Genomic DNA, 25,939 nt, shown 5'->3' with positions numbered 1-25,939 from the left:
ACCTATAAGAAAGGCCAATGTCCGCATAGTCTTTCCTATTTGCAGTTCAGATTTACTCTCTCACAATCATTCTGCAACCCATCTGCACAGGGTTTACACCTTTGAGGTATAATCCCAGGTAACTTATCACTTTTTCTGTACACTAAAATTAAATGGCTTAATTCTCAGGGGATTAGTTGAGAAAACATTTGCTGTTTCGGCCAAGCCTCTATCATCTATATTTCTCCAAGTTGTTAAAATGTCAAATTGAAACAGGGTCAAGCCAAGAAACAATAAAGTTCAAAGAGAGTAAACTATATTCTCTGCAGTTATTGCAATTTTTTATCGGTCTCATTGATTTGGGATAATAAATGCACATTGCTGTAAGTTTCAGAAACTCAAAAAGATTTGAAGAGAATCAATTTTAGAAATAAATGTATCACTAAAAAGAGAATTTTGCTGGCTTTTCTTGGGAAAAAATAATACTGGGTTTGTGTTCTCTCTCAGATCCTTGTTTAATAATTTCCAAGCATTTAAAATAACATATCTGTTAAAAGGAATGTTTGAAAAGCTAAAATGTGTAGCTGAGCAGCACAATGAACGAATTAATGAACTCACTTTCCATTTACCCTTGATTATAATTGTTAATTGTTGTTGGTTAATTCAAGTAAAGCCTTGAGCTTTTATTGAAAGTGTTAGTATTTCAAAGCATTGCTGCCTAAATTTCCTCAACTAACACTGAAGACTTGTGAAATTTAAATATACTTGTAAAATGTAGATATCTATTAATGCCTGTCAATAACCTGTAATCAAGGCTGAATCTATTAGCAAAACAAATAAGCCAGACTTTGGAATTAAAAGGTAAATATAAGAATTCATGAATATACTAGTTGCTCCTTCACGTTACAGTTAGTGCAGAGTTGGCCTTTTGCGCATGCGCCGTGCATATGCACATGTGCCATTACCTCTATGGGGAATTCAGTCTTAAGTAGTTCTGAAAAAGAATTATGTGTTAACAGTTTAATTTACCTGTAATATTTTCATAGACACAGCCCGCTTCCCACCGTTATTTGAAAAGCCTTTTTCCTTATTCCTTCTTAGTCATTTCCTCCTCTTTGACTCCACCTGGAACAGTCAGGCAGTTCCCCACACTGCCTGTCTGCCCACATGGGAGCCGGTCTCCTCTTAGCATGTCCCTGCACATCTTGACAAGGGCTGAGTTTGGGCAACAGCCAATGGCCAGACCGCTGTTTGCTCAGTGAGCAGTGTTGAAGTCATTACTAGCAGGCAGGACGAAACTGCTTTAGGGATGTCCTGTTCGTGACCAAGAAACACTTGCCCCTGCCAGCTAGCCAGCCAGCAGGAGGCCCTGTGTTTCCTTTCTCTTTGACCAGATACCAGCCTTGAACCAGCTGTACCTGTAAAAGGCTAAATGGCAAAGTGCAGCAGAATCTTCAAAGAGCAGCCAAGAATTTGCAGGACTCTGTGAATAACAAGGATCGATTGTTTAAAAGAATACGTGTATTTATATTTCCCATGTCTGCAGAATGTGTGAAGTAGATACACCAGACTGTTGCCAGAGCTCTGGGACGGGCACTGTATTAGGTACTTAAGATAAAAATCAATCTTCTGTTGTTCCAGGACTTGACAGACTAGAATGGAAGACAATTGCAAGTGCCCTGCTGTGAGGCCAAAATAGAGGACTGTGCAGGCTGCTGCAGAAGCGCCCCTGTCTCCTAGTCTCGAGCTCTTCTCTTGTCCGTGGGGGTGTGATGTATCGACAGCAGCACCTTCTGAAAGGTCAGTGGGCTGAAATTGCAGGATGGACTAGACATGAGGGAGGGCAGTCTGGGGTCAGGAAGGCCAGCAGAGGCTATTTATAAGAGCCTGAGAGTTGATGAGGACTTGGTCTGGGCGAGTTCGTGGAAAAGTAAAGGTTAGCTACATATATTTTACATATATACATACAGAGAAGATTTTCTCACAAACATGAATTTTTTGAAATATAAACTATAGAGCCCAGAGTGATTTTGTGGGGGTCTAAAGCTTACTCAACTTTGGATTTTATTTTTAAGAAAAGGAAAATTAAAATCAATAAACTAGTTACAAAGGTGAGTATTTATTGTGAATAGGAAAAATGTTTTACATTTAGCAAACATCACATAATTTAGAAATATAACATTATTTGTATTAACCAACTGACACTGCTGTAATGCTTTTTTTTTTACTTTTTTTTTATTTATTTTTTTTTACTTTATTTATTTATTTTTAGAGAGGAAAGAGACAGAGAGGGAGAGAGAGGAAAGAGAGACAGAGAGAGAGAAGGGGGGAGGAGCTGGAAGCATCAACTCCCATATGTGCCTTGACCAGGCAAGCCCAGGGTTTTGAACCGGCGACCTCAGCATTTCCAGGTCGACGCTTTATCCACTGCGCCACCACAGGTCAGGCCTTTTTTACTTTTTTGTTTCATTTTTTTTATTACTTTTACATATAGCAGTGTTTTTGTTTTATTTTCTGCAGAAATATTGGAAAGATAAATCAGCATTTCTTTTAGCTTGGTTAATCAAAATGTGTTTTTTGTTGTCTTTATTAATTAACGGTGTGCATAAATCCCATCACCTTACTGCTATAGAGCTATATCTGATGACTGGAGGAATTTCACAAACTAGCTTTGGCTTCTTCTGAAGCCTGCTCCTTCTCCACTACCCACCTATTCAGCACGTCTTTGGGCACATTCCCACTTTTATAGTGCAAAGCAACCTTTTTCATTGTGAGTAAGCACCGTGCATTTTAGGAGCATTATTTTTACAAAAGGCTGGAAGTGACTGCAAACCAAATACATATATATGCCAAATCCAAACTAAATAGTATATCTGCTAGTCAATCTCCCTTTAGCTCAGAGTTTCTCAACCATGGCACTACTGACATTTTGGACTAAGTAATTCTTTGAGGTGGGGGCCTGTCCTGAGCATTTTAGGATGTTAAGCAATATGTCTGCCCTTGTTTCCCCTATCAGGGGTCCCCAAGCTTTTTACATAGGGGGCCAGTTCACTGTCCCTCAGACCTTTGGAGGGCTGCCACATACAGTGCTCCTCTCACTGACCACCAATGAAAGAGGTGCCCCTTCCGGAAGTGCGGTGGGGGACGGATGAATGGCCTCAGGGGGCCGCATGCGGCCAGCGGGCTGTAGTTTGGGGACGCCTGCAATAGCACCCAGTGGAAACAACCAGAAGGGTGTCAGACATTTCCAGATGTCTTCTGGAGAACAAAATCTTTCCACCAGCCTTGACATTGAGAACCACTGCCTTTGGACAGATTCTCCCAAATGCCTATGGCCATTTCAATACTAACAATAGAGAACTGTGACAAAGCAGAAGTTTCAGTGGGAATGTGACAATAGTCTTTCCAATTGCAGTTAAAATATTTTACCTACAGATTTCATAAAAAAGTGTAGACACATTGCAGGGCACTCCTCAGGGCCACGGGAGAGACCCTATGAAAGTGAATGGTAAATATGCTGCCGGGAAAATAAAGTGCCAATACAATGACAATGGTGAGACAATTGTAGTTAGTGCCATGGTACGAAACTGGGTGAGTCTTGCCTTGAAAAAGACAAAGTTTCATGCAGATCCATTATTTTGTTGAATGGGTCATAGATATGACCTAACCTCTCATGGAACAATCCAGTGCAAAAAACAGAGACATGGCCCAGAAATTGATATAACTTCCTTGGCCCAACAAGGCAGGATAAAATCCCAAAACTTTTTTGGGTTGGTTGACAATGCAAACTATTTCTTAAGATGAAAAGTAGTAAGGCATTTTATATACCAACTATATAACTTGTGAATTCAAGAGGCATTGAATCAGTCCCAAGTAAGCCTAGATAAGTACTTTCTTCCCTAAGTTTAGCCAGCCTTCATATGAGACAGTTTTCCTTTTCTCCTTGAGATGGAGGCCATTTTTGCTCAAGAGGCCTTCACCCTCAAAGATCATACCATCACCAAGGAATTTTAAGTGTTCTGCCGGATACTACTACAAGAGACATACGTTCATTTCCACAATGCACCTGTTCCTATGGTGGCTTTCCTTCCTGCTCATCTCAGTCCAGAACACTACCTAAGCACTAGCCCTCTTTCTTGTTTCTTCAGAATAACAAAAATAGCTTGTTTGTACTAAGGACTTATCAAGAGCTCAAACTGACTTAAGCATTCTTATGTACATATCTAATTTCATTCATACAGCAGCTCTGTGAGGTAGGCAGGAGACAAAATTGAGGCTTAGAGAAATGAAAGCACTTGCCCAAGCCTACTCAGTTAAGAAATAGTACGGCTGAGATACAAGCCCAGGAATTCTAACTCTAGGGTCTGAATGCTTAACTTTTCTTTCTTTTTTTTTTTTTTTTTTTTTTAAAGAGACAGAGAGAGAATCAGAGTAAGGGATAGACAGAGACAGATAGACAGGAATGGAGAGATGAGAAGCATCAATCATTAGTTTTTGTTGTGACACCTTAGTTGTTCATTGATTGCTTTCTCATATGTGCCTTGACAGCGGGCCTTCAGCAGACTGAGTAACCCCTTGCACAAGCCAGCAACCTTGGATCCAAGCTGATGAGCTTTTGCTCAAACCAGATGAGCCTGCGCTCAAGCTGGCGACCGCAGGGTCTCTAACCTGGGTCCTCTGCATCCCAGTCCGACACTCTATCCACTGCGCCACCGCCTGGTCAGGCTTAACTTTTCTTATGAACATTGTGACTTGTAATGATTTCTGTATGACTTAGGTCTATATGGGTGCAAAGCAAGTAATGGTGATTGGACAAGAAAGACCTTGATAAATTCTCTATTACTATATGACAAATAGCAGCACCTCACTGGGATGTCTTTAATACAAATTATCCAGTAGCAGTCCATAGAGAATGATACATAGAATTTTAAAATTGGAAATTTAGAGCGTGGGGCTAATAAAATTGGGAGGAATTAATTTGGTTATCTATATAACATATATGTATTTCTATGTGACATAGAGACAGACATACACATATGTATTCAGGAGTATCAAAGAATTTTGATGGCACAACTTGATAGATATAAATAACATTCTTGGAAGGTGACCTCTTCCTGATAAGACACTTACAAAGTGCTCTCAATTTTGCATCTCCTTTGGAGATTTGTGTATATGTGTGAGTGCATGTACATTTCCATAAGGCTAATTCTTTTTCTTGCTACTGTGGTACCATCCTCACAAACCTATGATTCACAACAGGAATGTAGCTTGGAACTTCTGCTATGTAAGCAGCTGCAGATACTTCAAATACCATTGTACATGTGATCCAGGACTTGCTATAAATTTGCCCCTAAAAATAAAGTAACAAGTGACTGAGCAGCAATGGGAATTAATCACTGCAGTGCGTGAATGGAATGTGCTAGGCTGTACCTCAAAATCCTTTTATAAAAAGATTGATATAATTAAAACAGCAACAACAATAAGAACTCAAAACACCCAAAGATGCTATATTTGAGCAAACGTACTGCAAAATTTTGGAAAGAGGTCTTCAAAAGAAAGAGAGAGACATTGTAAAAACAAGTGTTTCCACACCTTCTATATTATTGGAAATAAGATAGTATTATTACATCATTGAAGAATTTATCATAGAGAGGAATTTATATTGGATTAAATCTTGGTACACTGAGATTTTTTGAAGGCCAAGGGGATAATCAAGTCTCTCAATTAAGCTGTTTGCCATGACAAGAAATAACTACACAGTTAAAATTTCTACCACAATTTGTAGCAAAAATTACCTTGGTGACTCAGAAATGTGAATAACCATTTGAAAAACCCAGACAGCTCAAGCTTTTAAAATTAGATGTGAATAATTGAATTCTTTAAAATACAACAAACAAACAAACAAAAAAACCCTAACCCCCCAAAACACAACACAACAAAACAAAGACAGAAACAAAGAATATGACTTCTTGAAATATGCCCTTTTCCTGTGACATTAAAAGATTTAGTATCCAAGTCCAACAGCTCTTGTCTCCTGTCTCTCTTACCTGTAATAAGTATTTTCTATAAGAAGGAGAAGAAGGAAGGAAAGGAAGGAAGAAAGAAAGAAAAGGAGGGAGGGAGGAAGGAAGGAAGGAAGGAAGGAAGGAAGGAAGGAAGGAAGGAAGGAAGGAAGGAAGGAAGGAAGGAAGGAAGGAGAAAGGAAGGAAGGAAGGAGAAAGGAAGGAAGGAAGGAGAAAGGAAGGAAGGAAAAGAAGGAAAGAAGGAAGGAAAAGAAGGAAAGAAAGGAAAGAAAGAAGACCAGATAACACTAACTAGAAGAAGAAAGAAAAAATAACACTAACCAGCACTGTTGAAAAATTCACTAAATAGTTCAGAAAAGCCCCTCTAATTCCCAGTACAACATAGATAACAAAGTGTTTGGGGTCATTTGAAAAAGAATTTGATTGAAGATCAATTTTTGGACTTTGGGAAAGTGAAAAAGATTTCTTAAACCCACTTGAATTATCAAAGATGAAAGGTTAAAAGCTTTAAAGACCAAAAACTACATTAGCAACTGAATGATAAATACCATCAACAGAGACATAGAAAAAATAGCAAAACAAATATTAAATGAATAGGGAGAAAAAAAGAATTCATTCCAGAAGCTAAAAAAATTTCCTTTACTTTGTATACCAAAATTGATTTTGCAGTTTTAGACGGAAGTACTAATGGGTAATTTCTATTTAATGCTTTTTAGACAAGTACGCAAAATCACTCTCGGCTCCAAAGGGACAGAGATCAAAACAGGTAGATTTTCTTGGACAGCTTTACCAGTGCTCCCTCCACACTGTGTTAGGAGCTGTGAGTGTTTCTACGACGAAAGATGATGGATGTGGTCTACAGCTCTTTTAGTCTTACATGAATTAGGCTTAAAACCACACACTATAAAATTGGTTTCTTGTGGCACTCTTTGGTTTCTAGGATAGCTGTGCTGTAGGAGAAAACTACTATGGTGTTGAGAAGCACAGAAGGTTATTATGTCTTACTAATTTAACAGTTAGAAGACCTTTCCAGATCTCTGAAAAATATTACTTTTGCATCAGTATTGGTTTGTAGTTTATTTTCTTGTAGTATTTGTCTGGAGCAGTCAAATGATTCTTAAAGTAAGAGAAAATATACTTCAGCTCATGATAGTATCATTTATTATATAATAGTAGTAAATAAAGTTTATGATGATGATCTTGAATTATCAAAAAGAGGATAAACTCTTTTCAATTGCTTCTTTAAGAAGGTAAGAAAATACATTATTGTTTCTAACACTAATGGTTAATTTTTTCAAGGTTCAGAAGAAAATTATCTCAACATAATAAAGGTCACATATGATGCTAACATTACACACTCAATGGTGAAAAAAATAGTTTTCTCTAAGATCAGAAACAAAACAAGGATACCTACTCTTGCCACTTCTATTCAACAATAGTATTGGCAGTACTAGTCAGACCAGTTAGGCAAAAAAAAAAAAAAAAAAAAAGTATCCAAGCTGATAAGTAAAATTATCTCTGTTCACAGATGACATTGTATTATATGTAGAAAACCCAAAGGATTCCACAAAGAAACTGGCAGAACTAATAAATGAATTCAGCAAAATTTCAGGATCTAAAGTTAATATTCAAAAACCAGGTGTGTGTTTTATACAAGCAATCCAAAAAGGAAATTAAGAAAATAATCTCATTTTCTAGTAGGTTTCTAGTACCTACTAATAAACTAAACCAAAGAGGCAAAGGCTTATAGACTAAAAACTAGAAACCAATGCTGAAAGAAATTAAAGATGACACAAATAAATGGAAAAACCTCCATCATTTGTTTATTGTGCTTATGCATTGGAAGAATTAACAATGTTGAAATATTCACACTATTCAAAGAAATCTACAGAGTCAATGCAATCCCTACCAAAATCCCAATGGCATTTTTTTTCAGGAAAAAAAAAATATAAAATTTAAAATCTCAAAGGACTGGGAGTAGTCAAAATAATCTTCAGAGAGAAGGAAGAAAGCTAGAGATTCACATGTCCTAATTTTAAAACATATTACAGAGCTACAGTAAATAAAACAGCATGGCTCTCACATAAAGATAGACATATAAGCTAATGGAACAGAACACAGTACCCATAAATAAGGCCTAGTTTGTACAGTCAAATGATCTTTCACAAGTATACCAAGACTACATCATGGTGAAGGGACAGTCTATTCAATAAATGGTATTGGGGAAAATGGGTAGTCACATGCAAAAGAATGAAGATGGGCCCTTACACTATATATAAAGAGTAACTCAAAATTAATTAAAGATCTAAATATAACATTGAAACTATAAAACTTGTTAAAAAAATAGGGGGACGCTTCATGACATTAGAATGGGCAATAATGTTTTTGAATATGACACCAAAGGCACAGGCAGAAAAGCAAAACTAAAAAATGAGACTACATTAGACTCCAAACTTCTGCTTATATAAGATTGGAAAACAGTTATTTTAGAAAGGAAATGATCAATATTATGAAAGGGCACCTATGAAATGGGATAAACATTTGCATATTGTATTTCAGATAAGCGGTTAATATCCAGAATATGTGAAGAATTACTATAACTCAATAATAAAAACAAATAGTCCAATTTAAAAATGGTTAAAGAACTTGAGTAGATTTTTTTTCTTTCTTTAAAAAAATTTTTAAAAAACATTTTAGTTATTCATTTTAGAGAAAGAGAGAGAGAAAGAAGGGAGGAGGAGCAGGAAGCATCAACTCCCATATGTGCCTTGACCAGGCAAGCCCAAGGTTTCAAACTGGCAACCTCAGTATTATAGGTTGATGCTTTATCCACTGTGCCACCACAGGTCAGGCATAAACATTTCTTCAAAGAAGACATATAAATGGCCAATAAGCAAATGAATAGATGTTCAATATCACTAATTACCATGGAAATCCAAGTCAGAACCACAATGAGATAATACCTCACACAGGTTAGGATGGTCACTATTAAAAAACCAAACCAAACAAAAACAAAGCCCCTGCAAAATAAGAGTGTTGGCGAGAATGTGGAGGAATTAGAACCCTTGTGCTCTGTTGGTGAGATTGTAAAATGGTACAATCACTATGAAAAACAGTACAGAAGTTACTAAAAATATTAAAAATAGAACTACCATATGATCTAGCATCCTACTCTGAGTATTAGCTAAACAAATTGATAACAAGAACTTGAAGAGCTATTTGCACACTCCTGCTCATTGCAGCATTATTCACAGTGGCAAAGAGGTATAAATGGATAAAGAAAATGCGGCGTATATCTAAAGTGAAATATTATTCAGCCTTAAAAATGAAGGAAAACCTAGCATATATTACAGCATGGATGATTCTTGAGGACATGCTAAGTGAGTAAGCCACCATGAAAAGGCAAATACTGCATGATTCCACTTACATGAGTTACCTAAAGAGTAAACTCACAGAAACGAAGTAGTAGTAGTCAGGAGCTGGGGAAAGGGAATGAAAAAACTCTAGAGATCTGTTGTACAACCATGTGTAATGTACACTTAAAAATTGTTAAGATGATAAGTTTATTGTTATGTGTTTTTTATATCACAATAAAAATTCAGTTGCTATATTTTTATAGTTCTAGCTTTTAGATTTAAATTAATTTAAATAATTTCTGTTTCCTCTATTTTTTTTTCCTTTTCCTTTTTGTGACAGAGACAGAGAGAGGGACAGCAAGGGACAGACAGACAGGAAGGAAGAGAGATGAGAAGCATCAATTATTTGTTGCAGCACCTTAGTTGTTCATTGATTGCTTTCTCATATGTGCCTTGACTGGGGGGCTACAAGTGACCCCTTGCTGAAGCCAGTGACCCCATGTTCAAGCTGGTGAGCCTGTGCTCAAACCAGATGAGCCCGTGTTCAAGCGGGCTCAACCTTGGGGTTTTGAACCTGGGTCCTCTGTGTTCTAGTCCAATGCTCCATGCTCTACTGCCTGGTCAGGCTCTGTTTCTTCTTTTTTTTTATATATAAATTTTTTTAAAAATTTTAAATTTATTTATTTATTTTAGAGAGGAGAGGGAGAGACAGAGAGAGAGACAGAGAGAGAGAGAGGAGAGACAGAGAAAGAGAAGGGAGGGAGGAGCTGGAAGCATCAACTCCCATATGTGCCTTGACCAGGCAAGCCCGGGGTTTCGAACCGGTGACCTCAGCATTTCCAGGTCGACGCTTTATCCACTGCGCCACTACAGGTCAGGTCTCTGTTTCTTCTTATACTGCCGGTTCTTCTTACTTCTGGATGTTATAGGTGTATCTAGTTTCTAATCCTGTCTTAAGTAATAAATAATGTTTAGGGTGAACATGGGGAGAATATGACCCTATCTCCTTTACAAATGCATGGGCTTTGTTACATCTTCTTTCATCTCCAAAGCCTATTTCTCAACCTAGTCTTTGTTAATAGATAGATTTTTAAAATTACAACCAAGAAGGAAAAATAATTACACAAAAATATAACTAGTGAGAAGTGTCTCCTTTCCATTTCTATTCCCCAGCCCCCATCTTCTTTGTCAGAACAAATAACTGTTTTCCAATCTTATATAAGCTTTTATAGACATAGAACTTTAAAAACACACACGCTAATGGGAGAATACAACAAACCTGTTCTGTACTTTGCTTCTTTCACTAAACACTAGATATTATAATTGAATTTATTATCTCATATTTGGATTGATCTCATTTTAAATGTCACATAATAATAGAGTTAGTGAAGAAATAATATTAATTTAATTAGTTCTCTATTGATGGATATAGTTTTCATATTTTTATCATCACCAACTTTAACAATGCTATTTAAAAAAAATGAAATCTCATGCGCAATTCCAACTCATAAAGCAGGTAATTGAAGAAGTGTGTAAGCCTCATGTAATTCCAAGGCAGATAAATTAAACATTCAAACTTACCATAGAAGCTAAGACCTCCCATAATAAGATGTTTACAAGACATGATGCGTCACTAAATATGATGCTGAGATGAGCACAGAGACTGGTGGGTGACACCCATGACATCTGTCCAGCATGGTTGACTCAGGAACACAACAGTTGTGGAACCATGTTTGTGCATAGATGGAACTCTGAAAGTGTGAATTATAAAAATGAACAGTAAAATTAGTGGAACATGTACAAATCCAAATACACACACAAAATGGGCAAGGAAAGCTTCATTTGTAAGTTTGTGCAGGATAAATTAACATGTTGGAGATATCCAATGTGTTGAAATTTGGCATTTAGCATTTTGTACTGTGTATTGATTTTGATAATAGTTTAAAATATTGAAAGAATGTATTAAGAAAATGAATTCTTATTTCTTACTTCTCAGAGTAGCAAATGTGATAAAAGTTGATAAATTGAAGTTTGGCAAGGATGTACAAGATCAGCACTGACATGCATTGTTTATGAGAACATATACTACTTGGAAAGATTTTGGAAAGAAAATTGGCTGGTCTAATAAAAACTACATATACACTTTAATCTCCCAAATACATGTTTTAGGACTTTCCCTAACTATATACATGTTAAATGGCTTTAATTACAGCTCTGTGAATCTCTATATGTCCAAAACTGTGGAATTATTTAAATAAACCACAGTGTGCATTGCTTTAGATTATTATGTAGCTGATGAAAAAAAATGAATATATCTATGAATTGATTGGAAGGAAAGGCTTCCAAGGTATTCCATTTAGTAAACAGAGCAAGGTAGAGAACTGTTGTGTATAAATCCTCATTTTGTGTGTGAGAGAGAAAAATGATATCTATCATACACTCATTTGTATGGAAAATTTCACAACAGACTATTGATACAGTTGACTTTAGGAAGGCGGGTTGGGGGACCTGAGGTAGAAGACAGACTGACCCTTCAAATTTTTCTTGCACGATTTCATGTTTGTTTGTTTTTTTATATAATTATACATATATTTCAAAATATTTTTCAAAAAACTGTTGAAATAAAATATTTATGGAAGCACTACAATGTTTTTATAAAACTAAATTTATGAACCATTTTTCAAAGAATCCACTCTAATACAGAAGACAGTGAGAAAAATTCAAGGGATGGAAACATCGCTTCCAGACTGTTACCTTATGGGGAATCAGAAGACTCCAGGTTCCTGGATTCTCAAATCAGAAAGTTTTGAAATGAACTTTCAGAGATGTCTTCTGAGGAGATATAATTAAGAAAGATAAAGGTAAGAAGATTTTACTCCAGAAGCACCTGAGATGGCTGGGAACTAGGAGGGTGAGACATCACTGGGCAGCTACTGAAGAGTTGGCGTTGCTCGATGGAGGAGGGGGTTCTGGAGGAGCTCCTGGGACACGCTCCCACCCAGTCACGGGGAGCCCATTCCGTCAGGCAGGAAGTTATTATCATATGGTGTGATAGCTTCTCCCAGACTTGTGGCACCAAAGTATAAATTTTGTATTCTTTCATAGTTGAGATGTGAGACAAATTCCCACTATTTTAGTTATTATTATATTTTATTTTCTTAACTTAAAGAGATTATTTTATTTTTGTCCCTTGTGAAGCAATATGAATAACAGGGACATCTCAAGAAAAATTAAAAAGAAAACTTTCCAGTGCTCAAAGAGAACTCTCCTTCACAATCTGGTAGATTTCTCTTCCATGGTTTTTGTTTGTTCACTCATTTAATTTGAGCTTTTATATGGATGTGATCATACTGTCTATACAATTTCATTTCCTGTTCAGACAGGCCAAGGAAGCACTTTTCAGGACCCTGCACTATAATAAAGATGTAAGGGGACTTGAATTATTATTATCATGAAACAGCTACTACCAACCAAAACAGTCATAAAACTCCTCAGGAAAATGTGGGAACAGGTCATTGAACAGAGATTTGGAACGTCAGACTGAGAAAGGATATAGATATAAAAATTAAATTCAGAAACTGGGAGGATTCTTGATTTGCAGGATGTGAAAACTTTTCAACTTGCAAAAAAGGGAGACGGATCATTTGTTTTCTTGCTGTGGGTGTTCTTAGCCACAGCTCTTCCTGAACGAACAGAGCCATGCCAGTGGGCAAAAGAGCACTTAGCTGCTAAACCAGCCTTGGTCGAATCAAACCAGAGTGCTTGCTTTAACTTCAGGTAGCAGAGAACCCAACTAACAGTGAATTAAACAAAGAGGCTTTTAGCTTTCTCACACGATAAGGCTTTTGGAGGTAAGCTGTAACTGTCTTGAATTCAATGCATAGAGGATATGAGGGCTGGCACTTTGTGATCCTGCTTTCCTGCAATTTATGGTCACAAGATGGCTGCTTCACTGCAGACACCATGATGGTTTTTGTGGTAGAAAAATGGGGTAGGGCATGCTGGCCAACAAGTGCCTCTTTTTATCCAGAAATCAAAAGCCATTTTGGAATCCCCATGTCTGCTTATTTCTCACTGGCCAAAACTGTGCCAAATGGCCACTGAAGATCCAGAGAAGCTGGATAAAAAAGTATATAGTTGACCAAATTGCTACATCACATGAAATTGGGATTCTGTTATGAAAGAAATGGGAAACATGAATTGTGTGTAGACAACTCACTTTGTTTGCCACAGGGGATAAAGTTTATCCACTTTGAGTCTCTTATTTGCAAGATGTATGTAGAATAAATCTTTCCTTTTCCCACTGCCCAGAGGTGGGTGCTGTGGAAAACGGATGAGCACAGGACTCCAGATTTGCAGAGGACTGTTGAGGATGGAGACAGGCTAGGAAGCAAATGTGAGCTTTCCCGGCAGCCCAGGGCCATCCATGTAACGGAATCTCAAATGGGACCATCACTGCCCAGGTGAATGTACACCTCCCCACCTTGAGCCTATGAGGGCTCTTGAGGAATAGCCCATTCATAGGCTTGACCATTCAAAATCATGTGGTTTCATCATGTGTAGTCAGATGAGGGGGAGAATGGACATTTTCCTCTACATTTTTATCCAACACCAGAGAGGTAAGCTCTAGGAGGAAGAGATGGTGGGAGAGAAAGCTGAGTACAGTCTTCACCTTTAGATTACACTGTGGAACAAAATTTTTGTTGCATCCACAAAAACACTTGTTCTTATGTAATTCGAGTGTGCTGATCTCAAATCTGACATTAGTTTTTTTTCTGTAAGCTACAATTTATTTGCAATTCAAGATTTTAGGTTTTCATCTTATTGTAAAATTTTCAACATTTAGTTTAACATAATGAAGTAGAACAGCAGTTCTCAACCTGTGGGTCGCGACCCTGGCGGGGGTTGTATGACCAAAACATAGGGGTCGCCTAAAGCCATCGGAAAATACATATTTATTATACAATACATTTTAAAATAAAATATGTATTTCCGATGGCTTTAGGTGACCCCTGTGTTTTGGTCGTTCGACCCCCGCCGGAGTTGCGACCCACAGGTTGAGAACCGCTGAAGTAGAATGTCTTCTTGGGCATATCATCTTCGTGAAAATATAATAATTTATATAAATATTATGCAGTAAATACACTAATACAGTGAAAATTATGATTGCATCAGAATTTGTTTACAACTTTGAAGTAGAACATATTAAAACACTTATTTTAATCATAAATTTGTGCAAAACGTATTTAAATTCTATTCAGGCAAAAATTTGTGTTTGTAGCTCTTGTATTTGTGTACTTGTTGAGGACAATCTCGTTTGATCCTCCAGCAGTAGTCTGCTCATCACTAACAGCTCCAAGATTTTTGGGAAACTTATCAAGGTGACTGTTCAGGAAGTGAATCTTAACGCTCATGTTACATCCAATGTTGTGGAAAGCCAACAGCATCCTTTGAACCAGAAGTTCATAGTTTTCTGCTCTTTTGTTGCCAAGGAAGTTCTTTGTAACTGCCACAAAAGACTGCCATGCTGCTTTCTCCTCCTTATTCATCTTCCTGGCAAATTCTTCGTCACGTATGAGGGTTTGAATTTGAGGTCCATCGAATACATCTGCTTTTATCTTCTCGAAAGACAAGGCAGGAAAAGCAGAAATAATATGTTGAAAACATTCACTTTCTCTATTCACAGCCTGAACAAACTGCTTCATTAAGCCAAGTTTGATGTGAAGTGAGGGAAAAATGATCCTGTCTCAATTAACTACAGGTTCATTCACAATATTTTGCATCCCTACTTCCAGAGCTTCACGTTTCAGCCACTCCTTCTGTGTCCAGTGTTTCTCCCGAGTCGGCTGTCCCACAAACACAGAAAGCAAGGAGACTTCGTGAAACCTCTCTGTTGTCCTAGTAGGAAATTTGCCATTTTAAGATCCACACAAATGATCCAGTTATCCTCCTCATACTTCAGTAAATCGAGGACAATTTTTATGTCATTATAATCTTCTCGCAGATGAGTTGAACAATCAGTTGGAACCACTGCATAAACATTATCGTTGTGTAGGAGAACACATTTCAGATTCCATTTAGAGCTGTCAAGAAATAGCTGCCATTCTGTTGGACTGAAAGTGGTAACACCTAGCTGGCTGAGAAGACTACTGATATCATGACAGTAAACAAAGTGTTTGTCTTCAAAAACAGTCCACAAAAATTTGTTCACGCTTCCTGAAATGGGATACTTTAGCTGACCGGTGAAGTATATTCTTTTCTTGAAGCCTAGAGGCTAATAACTCAGTTACTTTCTTTGATAGGCCCAAATCTCTTACTAAGTCATTCAATTTGGGTTGGCTAAACTGCTGAGGGGTTAATGACTGCTTGGCATTAGAAGACCCTTCAGATTCTACAACCATTTCCTCATGCATCTTATCAAAATTCACTTGATCACCATGTTTACTTTCTTTGTCCTTAGAAGAAATAAAACCATTGAAAACTGGAACCGGGAGTGTCTCAGAGTGTGGGATAGGTCGTATTGCTGAAGGAGTATTAGGATATGCGATTGTATGCTGTTTTTTCTTGCTGATGCCCTTTGTATGGACCAGACAGAAATAACAGTCACTGCTGTGGTCCTCAGGATCATGCCAAACCATGGGAATACCAAAAGGCATTCCTTTGCATTTTCCTTTTGTTCAGTCACGAAGCATTTCCTCACAATTATGACACACAATATGAGGAGCCCAATTCTTGTCTTGATTGCCAAGAGGAACTTGAAAATAGGCAATATATGCACATGTCATAAATGATGAAATATTGCATTTTTGACGTTGAAGTGTGTAACAGCCACATATATAACAGAAGGTGTCAGGACTATTCTTACATTTACGCCTACTCAAAGAAGCCATGATTCAATCTTAAAACAAAATAAGAGGGTGTTTTTTATCAGATAATAATTTTTTACATTTAAAAACAACTACAGTTATGTAAAAGTGATGTTTGTAAAACATTAATTGCCTTGTGGTTATGTTCAATCCAAGAGTCATTGCCCTTTAACTCCAATTTAAAAACCAACGCATGTCATTAACTGTAACAAAAATAAATTAAAATTGCAAAAAAAACTGGAGCATGCACCAAAAAATGGATTTCATTTTTGGAATCAGCGATGCAGAAATATATAGACAGTTCTAAAACCTCATGAAACAGAAAGTGAAAAAAACAATTGTTCCCCAGCGTTATGGACATCAGGGAATGGACTCCAAATGTATGGGGAAGTAAGTTTTGGATTACATATGATTACATGAAGTGAAATAAATCTTACAACCTAAATGAAACTGTATTAAACAATGTGAACGCTTGAAAAACTATGGAATCAGACTGTGGAATCTCTGCCAGAGAGGGAGATTTGGTGAATCACAGTAATAGAAGCAGTTTTGGGTTGAATTGTGCCTCTCTGCACCTGAGCTCCCCAAAGGTATATTGAAGTCTTAACCCTTTATACCTGTGAATGTGACCTTATCAGGAAATAAGGTCTTTGCAGGTGTAATCAAGTGAAAATAAAGTCATATTGAATTAAGGTGAGCCCCAATATAAAATGATTGGGATCTTTATAAGAAAAAGGAAAGCTGGACCCAGAGATACATAAGGAGAATGCCATATGAAGATAGAGGCAAGAGAATGAAGTGATCCAGCTGGAAACGAAGGGAAGCCAAGGATTGACAACTACACCACAGGCAAGAGGCAAGGAGAGTTTTATCCAGAGGAAGCATAGCCCAGAGCTGACACCTTGATTTTGTACTTCTAGCCTCTAGAAGTCTGAAAGGATAAATTCCTACTGTTTTAAGCCACTCACTTTGTGGTACTTGATGAGAGCAGCCCCAGGAAATAAACACAGCAGCCAACAGAGTAGCAGCAAATTGTTTTATATGTCTACCCCTAATGATGTGAGACTATTCATGAAACCAAGACATAATACCATTTTTGGTATGGATTGAAACCTTCCTCGCTATTCTATTTTCAGAAGAGATGGGGCATGTTATGGGTAATGTAGCTACAGACACACTATACTACTTTTGATGACTGTTTAACTTAATGTCATCTTCCTTACCTAGGCTAAGTAGGAAACATTCTTTAATTGCCTTGATTTTTTTTTCCCCTGAAGTAGAAACTTGTCAGGTTCTTCTTGCATAGAGAATGCATGATGTTTTTGCTTTGGTTGCTGAGCATTTTTAATTAGGTGCACAGAGCTTATTAAAGAGAAGTCATCAATTGCTATCTCACTCTTACTATTATTTGAGAGAGGATATCTTTAATTGTCTCTTCTGTATCTCTTTCTATTTTCTTTTTTTTACTTGTATTTCTTTATGAAAGGAGGAAAATTTTATTTTTACAAGCTTGAAATCTTTGTGTCATTTTACTCTTACTACAAAACTTTACATGAAGAAAAATTAAGGAGAAGTGCCAACCATTCTAGCCATTTGCAGTGGTTTTATTCTGATTTTTCGTTACTATGGCAACAAGACTTGGACTTGATCATTCTCTTATCTCACCTAACTAGTAATATATGTATTTGCATACTTGGATGGGTAGGGAGAAGTAGGTGAGAAGCTAACATTTATGGAGGATTTAGGATATTCATAGAATATCTGTGCTACATACTTTATTTTATTTGAAGTGTCCTGGCTAAGCTTTTTCAGCATTTTTCAACTTGCCTTCTGCTGTTACATAATTTAAAATTTTATCCTAAACATTTAAAATAATTTTAACACAATAGAACTTGGCAGTGTTAAATTTACTATGATTTCTACACATCTATTTTATTTTAGAGAATACTAAATTAAAATTTATCAGATCACATTTGAGTTCCCTAATAAATGCTAATTTTTAAAATGAAAATGATATGATGAATTCTTATAAAATGTCTTTTAATCTTAAACCTAAATTTTTGCTTTAATATAAAAAAACACATTTGATTTGTTTAAAAGTAGAATATCCATATAATTATGGTACTAATTATACTGGGACATTTCTTCATGTTTTGTAGTCTAACCGTGAAATATATATTTGTCATTTTGAGGATGTTTGAGATATGTGTAATTGTAGACATGCTTTTAATTGGCAAGTATATATACTGCTTGTAAATATCTAATTCTTAAAAAAATTCAAGTTAATATTTAACACATTAAACAAACAAAGAAACCCTAATGCTAACGTTTCACCATTATAAAGTGCTTTAAAGTTTTCTGAACTTGAAGTGGCAAGATGGCGATGGAGAAGGCAGACATACCAACTTCCACCTCCCAGAACCAAAGTGGATTACAACTTAATTTTAAGAACCATCATCTGGAAAAACCAACTTTGGACTAAACTAAGAGGACTCTTCAATCAAGGAACACTGAAGAAGCCACACTGAGACTGGTAGGAAAAGCAGAAATGCAGAGTGGGCTGCGCAGCTCCCCCAAGCAAACGGCAACCCGGAGAGACTCGCATGGCGGGAAGTGAGCTTAGTGGAGAGGGGAGGATCCTGAGCCCCAGGAACAAAGCCCTAGCCTGCAGCCCCAGGGCCTAGAAGAGGCATATGGACAGTATTTAGCTGTGAAACAAGACAGGATACTGTTTGTGAGAAAGAGACTGATCCAGGATTCTTCTTAAAGGGACCGTGCAGAAAACCTCTCTCACAGCCAGTCACCTGGGGCTATGGGGGATGGGGAGAGAGAAGAGGACCAGCAGTGGGAAGAAGGCTAGGAGGCACAGGGAGAAACACTTTGAGGGACAGCCACCCTAACCCATGGGCTGAGTCACTCCCCAAATCTGAAGCAAATATTTCCCCTGAAAACAGCAATACCAGCAAAGGGAAGCAGGACACCAGCCAAACAAGCTCTCCCGCAGCACTCAGAGCAGAGTCGCTTAGAAAGAGGGAGCTTTTGCAACTACAGTATTGAGTGTTAGGGTCTGAGCTGCAGCGCCCCCACCCACATGGCTGAGGGCTCACTGGAAGGTGGGAGGCAGCGGGACACAGAAGCGTGATTCTGTCAGCAAGGGCAGAAGCTGGCTGGCCATGACTGAGGCCTGGGTATGAGCTCAGTCTTGTCCAGTGAGGATGGAGGGTATGTGCCAAAGTGGTCAGGCCCAGTTGCGGGCCCACCTGCAATCCCGCCTGCGGGGAAAGGGGTGGAGAACCACCACTGAGCAAGGCTGCTCGGGTGTGCAGCCTCGCCCGGCCCACGGAACCGAGGCTTGTGGCCCGATGCGCAAGCCAGCTCCTCCTGCATGGTTGGAGCAAAAGCCCAGAACAGGCAGAGTTCCATGACTGAGCATGGGCACACAGCCCCACCCAGCCCGCACAACCAAGGCTTGCAGCCGACCCTGAGCAGGCTCCTCCCACAGGGGTGGGGCGAAAGCCTGGAATCAGGTGGAGACCTGTAGCTGAGCAAAGGTGCTCACCACTGCCTGCGGTGTCGAGGCTTGCAGCCCCAGGCATGGTGCATAACCCCACCCACGGGGGCAGGGGTGAAGGCCAAGGCCGCCGAGGCTTGTAGACCTGGGCACATGATCACAGCCCCTCCCGTGGAGGAGAGGCAGAAACCACAGTGACAGCCCCAGTGGGCTGGCACCAGCAACACCCATACCCGAACGCCCAAGGCAGCAGTGGCAGAGGAGTAGGTGGGCCTGCAGACAGACCACACCTAGGGAACACAGAGGCCACATCCATTGGACTCCAGTGGCCAAAACTTTCTTATACACAGACAAAATGGGAAGGCAAAGAAATGCAACACAAATGAATCAAGAGAAATCCCCAGAAAAGGACCTGAATGTGTCAGATATAACCATATTACCAGATGCAGAGTTTAAAATAACGATTGTTAGGATGCTCAAAGATCTTAGAACAACAATAGATGGTCATTACAAACACCTAAATAAAGAGATGGTGAATATATAAAAGGACATTGAAATAATAAAAAAGAATCAGTCAGAAATGACAAATACAATATCAGAAATGAAGACCACAATGGAAGGAATTAAAAGCGGAATGGATGAAGCCGAGGATCAAATCAGCGAGTTAGAGGACAAGATAAATGAAAGCACAGAACCAGAGCAGAAAAAAGAAAAGAGACTCAAAAAGTCTGAGGAAACTCTAAGAGAGCTCTGTGACAATATGAAGAGAAATAACATCCACATCATAGGGGTTCCTGAAGAAAAGGGGAAGAACAAGGGATAGAGACTTTGTTCAATCATATCATAGCTGAAACCTTCCCGAAATTAATGCAAGAAAAAGTCTCATAAGTTCAAGAAGCACAGAGAATTCCATTAAAGAGAAACCCAAAATCTACACTAAGACACATCATAATTAAAATACCAAAGTTAAGTGATAAAGAGAAAATATTAAAAGCTGCTAGAGAAAAGAAGGCTATCACTTACAAAGGAGCCCCCATAAGAATGACATCTGACTTCTCAACAGAAACACTTGAGGCCAGAAGGGAATGGCAAGAAATATTCAAAATAATGCAGAACAAGAATGTACAACCAAGACTACTTTATCCAGCAAGGCTATCGTTTAAAATTGAAGGAGAAAAAAAAGCTTCCCAGACAAAAAACAACTCAAGGAATTCACTACAACCAAACTAATGCTGCAAGAAATGCTAAGGGGTCTGTTGTAAACAGATCAAAGGAAAAAAAGAATATAGCAAAAGAGGAATACAGCTTTAAAGAATAAAATGACAATAAACAACTATATATCAATAACCTTAAATGTCAATGAATTAAATGATCTGAAAAAAGACATAGGGTAGCTGCATGGATAAGAAAACAGGACCCATACATATGCTGTCTACAAGAGACACACCTTCAAACAAAAAGATGCACACAGACTGAAGGTAAAAGGATGGAAAAAAATATTTCATACAAATGGAAATGAAAAAAAAGCTGGGGTAGCAATACTTATATCAGACAAAATGGACTTTAAAACAAAGGCCATAGTAAGAGATAAAGAAGGTCACTACATAATGATAAAGGAAGCAATCCAACAGGAAGATATAACCATTATAAATATCTATGCATCTAATATAGGAGCACCTAAATATATAAAGCAGACTTTGATAGCTATAAAGGGCGAGATTTACAGCAATACTATAATAGTAGGGGATTTCAATAGCCCACTAACATCACTGAATAGATCCTCAAAAAAGAAAATAAACAAAGAAACAGCAGACTTAAAGGACACACTAGATTAACTAAATTTAATAGATATTTTCAGAACCTTTCACCGTAAAGCAGCAGAATATACATTCTTTTCAAGTGCTCATGGTATATTCTCTAGGATAGACCACATGTTAGGGCACAAAAGCCATCTTAACAAATTTAAGAAGATTGAAATCATATCAAGGATTTTCTTTGCTCATAATGGCATGAAACTACAAATCAACCACGACAGAAAAACTGAAAAATACTCAAACACATGGAAACTAAATAGCATGTTATTAAATAATAAATGGGTTAACAATGAGATCAAAGAAGAAATAAAAAAATTTCTAGAAATGAATGATATTGAGCATACATCAACTCAAAATTTATGGGACACAGCAAAAGCAGTCCTGAGAGAAAAATTCATAGCATTACAGACATAACTTCAGAAGCTAGAAAAAGCTCAAATAAACAACTTGACCCTGCATCTAGAAGAACTAGAAAAGAACAGCAAGTAAAACCCAGGGGTAGTAAAAGGAAGGAAATAATAAAGATCAGAGTGGAAATAAATGATACAGAGGCTAAAGAAACAATACAGAACATCAATGAAACCAGGAACTGGTTCTTTGAAAAGGTGAACAGGATCGATGAACTTGTAACCAGACTCACCAAGAAAAAAAGAGAAAGGACTCAAATAAATTAAATTAGAAATGAGAGTGGAGAAATAACAACTGACACAACAGAAATACAGAATATTGTAAAAAAATACTATGAAGAACTCTATGCCAAAAAACTAGACAACCTAGATGAAATGGACAAATTCCTTGAAACATATAATCTTCCAAAAATTAATCTGGAAGAATCAGAAAACCTAAACAGACCGATTACAACAAATGAGATAGAAAGAGTTATCAAAAAACTCCCAACAAAGAAAAGTCCTGGGCTTGATGACTTCACAAGTGAATTCTACCAAATATTCAAAGAAAAACTACCTCCTATCCTTCTCTAGCTATTTCAAAAAATTCAAGAGGAAGGAAGACTTTCAAGCTCCTTTTATGAGGCGAGCATAATTCTGATTCCAAAACCAGGCAAAGACAACACAAAGAGAGAAAATTATAGGCCAATATCCCTGATGAATTTAGATGCTAAAATCCTCAACAAAATATTAGCAAACTGGATTCAGCAATATATGAAAAAAATCATACATCATGATCAAGTGGGATTTATTCTCGGGAGGCAAGGCTGGTACAATATTCGCAAATCAATCAATGTGATTCATTACATAAACAAAAGGAAGGAGAAAAACCACATGATAATTTCAATAGATGCAGAAAAAGCATTTGATAAAATCCAGCACCCATTCATGATCAAAACTCTCAGCAAAGTGGGAATACAGGGAACATACCTCAATATGATAAAGGCCATCTATGACAAACCCACAGCCAACATCATACTCAATGGACAAAAATTAAAAGCAATCCCCTTAAGATCAGGAACAAGGCAGGGGTGCCCCCTTTCACCATTCTTATTAGTTCTGGAAGTCCTAGCCACAGCAATCAGAGAAGAAGAAGAAGAAATAAAAGGCATCCAAATTGGAAAAGAAGAAGTAAAACTATCATTATTTGCAGATGATATGATATGGTATATAGAAAACTCTAAAGTTTCAGTCAAAAAAATACTGGACCTGATAAATGAATTCAGCAAGGTGGCAGGATATAAAGTTAATACTCAGAAATCAGAGGCATTTTTATACACTAACAATGAACAATCAGAAAGAGAAATTAAGGAAACAATTTTCTTCACTATTGCAACCAAAAAAATGAAGTACCTAGAAGTAAATTTAACCAAGGAGATTAAAAACTTGTACTCGGAAAATTATAAAACATTGATAAAAGAAACCAAGGAAGATACAAGCAAGTGGAAGCATATACCGTGCTCATGATTAGGAAGAATAAACGTCATTAAAATGTCTATACTACCCAAAGCAATCTATAAATTCAATGCAATACCAATTAAAATACCAATGACATACTTTAAAGATATAGAACACATATTCCAAAAATATATATGGAACCAAGAAAGAACACGAATAACCTCAGCAATCTTGAAAAGGAAGAATAAAGTGGGAGGTATCACAGTTCCAGATATCAAGTTATACTACAAGGCCATTGTACTCAGAACAGCGTGGTACTGGCATAAGAGCAGGCACATAGATCAATGGAACAGAATAGAGAGCCCAGAAATAAACCTACACCTTTATAGACAACTGATATTTGACAAAGGAGGTAAGAGCATACAATGGAGTACAGACATCCTCTTCAACAAATAGTGTTGGGAAAATTGGACAGCTACCTGCAAAAAATGAAACTAGACCACCAACTTACACCATTCACAAAAATGAACTCAAAATGGATAAAAGACTTAAATGTGGCCCTGGCCGGTTGGCTCAGCGGTAGAGCATCGGCCTGGCGTGCGGGGGACCCGGGTTCGATTCCCGGCCAGGGCACATAGGAGAAGTGCCCATTTGCTTCTCCACCCCCACCCCCTCCTTCCTCTCTGTCTCTCTCTTCCCCTCCCGCAGCCAAGGCTCCATTGGAGCAAAGATGGCCCGGGCGCTGGGGATGGCTCCTTGGCCTCTGCCCCAGGCGCTAAAGTGGCTCTGGTCGCCGCAGAGCGACGCCCCGGAGGGGCAGAGCATTGCCCCCTGGTGGGCAGAGCATCGCCCCTGGTGGGCGTGCTGGGTGGATCCCGGTCGGGCGCATGCGGGAGTCTGTCTGACTGTCTCTCCCTGTTTCCAGCTTCAGAAGAAAAAAACAAACAAACAAAAAAAAACAAAGAAAAAAACAAAAAAAAACAAACAAACAACAAAAAAAGACTTAAATGTAAGCCGTGAAACCATAAGCATCTTAGAAGAAAGCATAGGTGGTAAGCTCTCCGACATCTCTCGCAGCAATATGTTTGCTGATTTATCTCCATGGGCAAGTGAAATAAAAGACAGGATAAACAAATTGACTATATCAAACTAAAAAGCTTTGCACAGCTAAAGACAATTAGAACAGAATAAAAAGACAAACTACACAATGGGAGAACATATTTGACAATTCATCTGATAAGGGGTTAATAACCAAAATTTATAAAGAACTTGTAAAACTCAACACCAGGAAGACAAACAATCCAATCAAAAAATGGACAAAAGAAATGAATAGACACTTCTCCAAAGAGGACATATAGATGGCCAATAGGCATATGAAAAAATGCTCAACATCACTAATCATTAGAGAAATGCAAATTAAAACCACAATGAGATACCACCTCACACCAGCCAGAATGGCGATCATCAACAAAACAACACAGAATAAGTGCGAGCAAGGATGTGGAGAAAAGGGAACCCTCCTGCACAGTTGGTAGGAATGCAGACTGATGCAGCCACTGTGGAAAACAGTATGAAGATTCCTCAAAAAATTAAAAATCAAACTGCCTTTTGACCCAGCTATCCCACTTTTAGGAATATATCCTAAGAACACATAGGGCTGCATGGCTGTGGGCTGCTCCGCTGTGACTTTATGGACACACTGTACTATGGAATACTACTCAGCCATAAGAAATGATGACATTGGAACATTTACAACAACATGGATGGACCTTGATAACATTATACTGAGTGAAATAAATAAAAAAAACAAACTAAGAACTACATTATTCCATACATAGGTGGGACGTAAAAATGAGACTGATACATGGACAAGAGTGTTGTATTTACTGCGAGGGGGGGGGGGGGATGAAGGGGAGAGGGGAGAGGCATAAAAAAACCAGATAGATGGTGACAGAAGACAATTTGACTTTGGGTAATGGGAATTCAACATAATCAAATGTCAAAATAACCTGAAGATGTTTTCTCTGAACATATGTACCCTTATTTATCAATGTCACCCCATTAAAATTAATAATAAAGTTTTCTGAACTTAATATGACCTTTTATTTTAATTTAAGGGCCATTAAGGAATCTGAAAGGGGAGTAACAGAACATCACTTGAAGTTTGCCCTTTAATTTTTTTTTTTTTTTTTTTTTTTTTTTTTTTTTTTTTAATTTTTCTGAAGCTGGAAACAGGGAGAGACAGTCAGACAGACTCCCGCATGCGCCCGACCGGGATCCACCCGGCACGCCCACCATGGGGCGACGCTCTGCCCACCAGGGGGCGATGCTCTGCCCATCCTGGGCGTCGCCATGTTGCGACCAGAGCCACTCTAGCGCCTGAGGCAGAGGCCACAGAGCCAGCCCCAGCGCCCGGGCCATCTTTGCTCCAATGGAGCCTTGGCTGCGGGAGGGGAAGAGAGAGACAGAGAGGAAAGTGCGGCGGAGGGGTGGAGAAGCAAATGGGCGCTTCTCCTGTGTGCCCTGGCCGGGAATCGAACCCGGGT

This window comes from Saccopteryx leptura, chromosome 4 (assembly GCF_036850995.1).
Source record: "Saccopteryx leptura isolate mSacLep1 chromosome 4, mSacLep1_pri_phased_curated, whole genome shotgun sequence".
NCBI classification, from domain to species: Eukaryota; Metazoa; Chordata; class Mammalia; order Chiroptera; family Emballonuridae; genus Saccopteryx; species Saccopteryx leptura.
The sequence above is the reverse complement of the archived record's forward strand: the minus strand, read 5'-3'. Positions refer to the sequence as shown.